Source organism: Pinus tabuliformis, chromosome 4_2, assembly GCF_031772625.1.
Source record: "Pinus tabuliformis cultivar Carrire ecotype Pingquan chromosome 4_2, CPIR1, whole genome shotgun sequence".
Lineage (NCBI taxonomy): Eukaryota > Viridiplantae > Streptophyta > Pinopsida > Pinales > Pinaceae > Pinus > Pinus tabuliformis.
The window spans coordinates 1,148,856,939-1,148,863,903 of NC_142304.1; positions in this window are offsets into that span (position 1 = coordinate 1,148,856,939).

Below are 6,965 nucleotides of genomic sequence, written 5' to 3' on the forward strand. Positions count from 1 at the left end.
CGAGTCCACTTCCTTAACTTTAGTTAGGAGGTTGAGTCATATCATAGTAGCTCCTCCTCTCATGTCTACCCTAGCAGGCCAATCAAACTTGGTAGATGTGGGAGGGGTGGTTACATAAAATAAGGGTTAGTTATGGCTTGCTTAATGCTAAATTCAAGGTATGTTAAGGGCTTGATCTAAGAAGACATTTCAGTCGAGTTTGAATTGTTTCTAGATCTATTTCAGTGCCATTATAATCCAGATAAAATGGATGCATTAATACCACAAAACCGTTATTATTGTGGGTTGCCTTGCGAATTTTTTTTACTTAATAAAGGTGACAATTTCAGCTTGTGCTTACCTACAAGGTAGATTGAAGGGCTAAATTAGAGGTGCAATTTTGACAAGGGATGATAAGGGAAATCTCCAAAGGTAGAACTCTTGGAAAAATCAGAAGCAATCAGTGGCATATGGTGGAAGCCTTTGTGTGTCTGGAATCAAGTCCTCCCTCTAAAGTGTTTTAATCAAAGGTATGATTTGTTAATCTATTGTATTGTACCTTTCCATGAATTAAAATATATACTTGATAATGGTTTGTACATGACTCATTAATTTATAAGGGCAGATCTATAACAACTTTCAAGAAGCATAGTTTGTTTATTTTCTAAGTGCAATGTAGACCAGCACAATATTTCTAAAAAATGGCTAATTTCTTTTGATGTAGATCTTCTTTTAAATTGTTCCAATATATTGTTAAACAATTATTCTTCATAAATTCAACCATACAAGAAAAGTAGAACAATATAGATCATAATGCACAATAGAAGTCAAGATTCACTTAGGGAAAACCCACCAAGGGGAAAATCCCAACAACCTTTTCAATAGAGAAATTATTTATTCAACAAGAAACACACATAGACCTATGGTCAATCCTAGTCTTCTTGTTGGGGGGGAAAGTTCCTTAAGGCAAGGGTTGAAAGCCTCAACAGAGCATGATGATACAATCAACAAAGAACACACATCCGAGCATGTCAAACATACGAATTATCAAACATGGATTTGGAGACATACACTGAGGTCCTACATTTGAAGATGTTCCCATAGGGTCCAAACCCTCTTCTTCCTCCAAGATATGTAGACCTACAAATCAATCACAGAAGCATATACATAATAGATAATTCAATGTGAATACATAGTAATATGTTAGATCATCATATATAAACATATAAACCAGCATTCATAAGATGACAACATATGTTGGGAACAAGACATGAGCTTATTTATTGATTAAGAGTAGTAAGTACCAGAAAGATACAACCTGATCCAGGCCAAAGGCACTGATGAAGCCTTCCTTTAGATCCGTCTAGCCCGATCGACGAAGACAACCTCTCTAATAGGTGCAAGTAGATGCTAGATAAGGATGTCAAGCATCTATGCAAAGAAAACTAAGGTTTCCTAGATACTAGGAGTACAGGAGGCACGGGAAAAGCAGACTTGATCTAGGATAAATTGAGTATAATGTTGATATCCTTATTGTATGAATTAGGTCTACCCAAGGGGTGTATATATACCACCTCAAATTGGTTATTTCATTTAGGCCACAGGCTCCTGTAGGTGGGCTCTTGGTAAAACCCATAAACCCCACCCAAAAAATAGCATTTTATTTTATTTTTTCATATTTTAAAAGGTATACGTGGGTATAATGTTATGGTACCCATGTATGTACGCGATTTGGTATGGTTATAGTCATGTATGGAATTTGAGATATTGTTTTTTAATATAAAGTCAAGTATGCATAGGGAAAGGAACTTCCTAGGGCCATAAAATATCATCAGGTCTACAAGAGTGTTGAATGATGTTATAACAGATGCCCCCTAATATATGAGGTCATAAGGAGAACATGATGGCTGAAATATATTAAGTATAGAGAAAGGAGTCATCTGAAAATCCAGGAGGAGATCACCAGATTCCAACCCATCAAATACCTGTGGAAGGAGTCAAAAAGAAAAATCATGTTTGAGGTGGGAATACCCATGCTCAGAAGTAGTAAAGCATGTTTGTTGATCAAGTATAAAGTAGATCTAGAATGTATACATAAGTGTACAGAAGGAGCTAAAGAATACATAGTGGATCATCGTATCATAGCTGTGAAATAACACAACGGAGCTATGTCTCAATATCATATATAGAAGAATATTTTATCAATGATGCTAGAAGAATGTCTAAACAAAGATTTTTCTTAACTAATCCTCATAAAATTACCAAGTCATATAGGTGGAATAGTGGTACTGCATAAAATCGAGTGCCAACATATAAGATGTTAATGTGAAAGACTGCAACATATAAAGCTTAGAGGTGTCACTAGCAGAAAAATGAATGGGTTGTCAAGTGAATCGAGATGTTGACACAAACTGAGGTCTTCACCAACCACAGATGGTACATTTCTACACTATGGGAATAAATGAGTTGAAGTCGACCATGTGAGAAATCATTTGATTACTGGTCATTGATGTATACCGTTAACAAACGTGAGACAACTCACCAATAATGATAATGAGTGTCAAGGTACCCCAGTACAATCTAACAAGTGTGAATAGATGTGTTGAAGTCGAACACTTGAAAGAATCTATCAATCAGGAGACATTGATGTATTCTCACTGTCAATAACGAAGGAGTCTACCACTGATGACTGCAAACCCTAAGGTACTGAAAAAGGAACTCTAGAACTTGTTCCTAGAGCAATGAGTTGGAGTCAATGGTAAAATATCTATTGGAAGGAAGGCATTGAGGCATCCCACATCAACCAACACGAGTCTAACCCACAGGCCCAATAATTTGGAATAACTTGTGTGATGAGAGATGAAGTAACCATTTTGAAGTACATTTCTAGCAAACACAAGATGTGGCTACGCACGATAGCAATCCTATGAATCAACGAATAATGAAAGCTAATATATAGGCAAGGAATCCACCAATAAGGTCAAATGGAAACCAAGGCACTGTACGAATCCCAATGTGTGATAATGTAAGCGGGCGTTGAACATGAGGGGAACGACTCAGTTAAATACCCATAATGTTGATCGATGATGAGCACAAGGCCACCTATCAATGATGTAAATAGGGCCAGGTGAAAATCTAGGTCTACTCTCAAAGAAATTTGTCGGAGTTGATAAGGGAAGACCTGCTAGTAAGAATTCAATGGGGACCTTCTTAACCAGCACGATTAAAGGACCATGTCACTGATGTGATGTTGAGAATAACTTTGACAAACCGGGTATGGTCGATAGAAATGAGTCTAGAGACATTGCAAAATGGATGAAAACATGTTTACTTCCCTTGAACAAAAGCACGACTTGATGTGACTTTATGGCATCATAAAATAATTTTGTATAAGTTTTCAATGTAGGAGGCATTAACAAACTCTCCATATGATTGAAAGAGTTAACTAACCAGTGGAGGACTGACTCAAGAACAAGGTTATGGCTTCCCTAAAGTCAAACTAAGTCCCATCTCGATGGAGGAAAGACTCATTTAAAGTGATTTGTTCAAGGGCGACATGGTTGACTCTTGCTGCCATCAAATGATGAAGAAATTGTCCTGTTCCCACTCTTTTTTTGTATTTATTTTTTTTGTCTTTTTCACATTTAACGCATAAAAAGAATAAAATAATTCCTATGGTACAGTGGAGATAAAAAGTTTCAAGGGAAAGTGCACTAGTTCCTATGACTCAAACATTCCTATGTTCAATGCAAGATAGCAGATGTTGGTCATCGACACTCAAGAGATGTTCCCTCCTGGGAAAAGGGTGTCAAGTCGCAAAGGTTAATGAATGCATGGTTCGAACTTCCAGAAAAGTCATGGTCAAAAGTGGCTTATACACAAGTCCAAATGAAGTCATCTTAAGTCAAAAAGAGGTGCAAGTAGTCAATATGCAATGCAATAGTACAACTAAACACATGGGAGCCTCTAGAGTATAAAGCTAGAACAATAGCGAAGAAGAAGAAGAATGAGGCTTGAATGCACAGTCATGGCAGGACTAAATAGGACTTCCAAGCCTACTCAATATTTGTAGCATGGGAAACATATGCTAGAGAGGTTCTAACTTGGAAACCCATGGAAGGAAAGTCTCTACCACTATGTTACAATTTTATAAGACGACAAGTGAAAGAGGTTAAAAAAATTGCAACATAATGAGGTTGACCCTATGGCTAAATATCGCGGTATGAGGTCAAGATGCATAATGTAACGGAAAATTTATATGTCTCAACCTATATGCCAGTTTAGAATAGGATACCTGCCACGATAGGTTAGTGATCGTGGAGTCGAAGAACCAGAAAAAGTGTCACTAAGTGATGAAAAGTCTTCGTCACCCTGAAAAGGACCTTTCCCAACACTTCAAGCAAAGGTCAAAAGTTCATAAAATAAAATAAAATAATAAAGTTTAAAAAATGAACTTTTGTAAAGTGGGTTTTAAATTTTGACTATAAAATAGAGTTTTAGACATACCCAATTTCATTTTCACCATCCAAGTGTTGAAAAGAGGGTTTTTGGAGCAAATTTGGGCAAAAACTGATCTGACCAATTCCACCAATGACTCCGACAAACACGAAATCCAGGTAATTCATGAGAGTATTTTTTAATTTTTAAAATCACTATGCATGTACGTGGGTCTAGGCTTCGAAAGTTGTGTATAGAAATCCCTATACATGATTTACTGAAAGGAAATTCACGTATATACGCGATTGTCTTTTACAGAAACCACATATGCACAGAGTAAAGTTTAAAAAACAAATTCTAACAGATGAAATCTCTCAATTTTTCAGGATGTATATCATTTGGAGGGAGAGAGAGCACACTGATGTGGATAATGAGGTTTTAGATGATCAGGAATTGTTGGAGCCAAATATGAGAGCTCAAACTCGACTATTGGAAATGTTGATTCATTACTGGGACCCAGAGCAAGAGAAATTCATCATATATCAAATGCCTTTATAGATCGAAGTAGAGGATATCTACTTCATTACAGGACTCTCTCGAATGGGAGAAGCAGTATATCTAAAGGGGAAGGCCCGTGGAGGCCTTAATGTTGTTCATTACATTGTTGTGTATTATGCACTAGGGACTAACAAAGTCGGTTCACACGTCCTGATAAAACATATCACAAAACCTATCGATCAAGTTAATCCTTTTTACCATTTCTAGGATAGCAGGTTCAATTTCGTTGCATCAAACCTCAAGATCAACTATGTTCTTGGCAGTAGAATGCCTAAAACTAGTAGTATATGACTAGTACACAATGCTCCTAATCAATATGAAGAAACAACTGACATCAATGAGACAGGGGAAGATAAATAACTTCAGCTATGGCACCATCAGTAGTCCTAGAGATCCATGGATGGACAGATGGGCAGATCTGATCAAGCGACTTGGCAGAAGCGAAGTTACTATGGCAGCCTTTGATGACGAGTTCTTCCACTAGTGGGAGAAACAATTCATGGACATAAAGGATTACCCATATGCCAGACTAGACTTCTGAGAAGACCCAGAGTTAGCACTACCTAAAGGAGTGGCATGGGGCAATATTGGTAAGTTTTTTTTATTTTTAACATATTTGATCTTTTTTGGGATTTTTTGAATATAATCTCAAGAAATTTAAAGTCCTTTTTCATGAAATGAAATTCCTTACAAGATTAAATGATCATGATGCAGATGTGGGACCAGTGAGACCTAGGGGTCTACTGAGGCATAGGCATCATGACAAAGACATGGAGAGAGTAGAAACTGATTCTGAGAGAGTCCTCCATACTATATATAGGAACTTAGAGCGTATGACTCGCCAAGTTCTGATGGCAGCAGTAGAAGACCTACCCGAGGCTATACAAAGATAAGTGGTTGGAGTACCATGATATTGGGTGCAACTCTTCTGAAGAGTGGAGAATGCCAATGTCTTCTACCAGGATGCTCATCCAGGGAAAGGCCCACATACTTAGTTTTTAGATGACTGGTCTTTTTGATATGGACATGATCGGGCTTAACCCCTAATTTTGAGTACATTTGTCCACATTTTGTAATATTTTGACACATTTATTTATGTATATACATAGATTTCATGATGACTTGATCATATATACAAATTATTACTTGATTTTTTATTTTAATGTGATGAATGATTGATATGTCAATCCAATGCTTGGTTATCTATAGAATCAACAAATGCATTATCTGATCGTGGAATGTGAATGAAAGTAATAAAATTAAATGATCTTTGCAATAATATCACTCTCAGATATTGACAATGTAATAAAGGATCCCTCACATGATAAACATTATTTAATTGAGACACAACAAATTGTGAGTCCAAATAAACTACTAATGATTCAATACCATAAGATATTGCCTCAAAAAGTAAATTAATAATGGAACTGTACTTAGCATTATTATTAGAAGTGAGACCAATACACATGCCTCTTGTGACCAACAACTGACCAGATGAATAATGTATTACCCAAGCAACGAAAGCTAAATTCCAAGTATGCCTACTAGCACCATCTATGAATCCTAATTACACTAATTCACCCATCAAAACCTACCAAGGCAAATCGAAAACACCATCATCACTGCGACACCAATAGACAGAAACTAAAACCATGTGCAATATTTACAAAACAAAGCAGATGCTAGGCAAGATCCTATGCATAATAATTCTTGATATAGAGCCCATTTCTGGGCTCCAACAACACATTCCCTTCAAAATCAATCAATTCATAAGCACCCTTCTTCAAGACCCTTTTAACAATGAAAGGACCATACCACATAGGTTTGAATTTTCCTGCCCCCAAGGTGTCTTTATCTTGGTCATAAACCAATACAAGGTCACCTTCAGAGAAAAACCTAGGTCTTATGAACTTGTCATATTGCGATTTGACTCTTTTATTATTAGCCTCGTTCATTGTGGTGACATCTTGATGCTACTCATTCAGATGTTT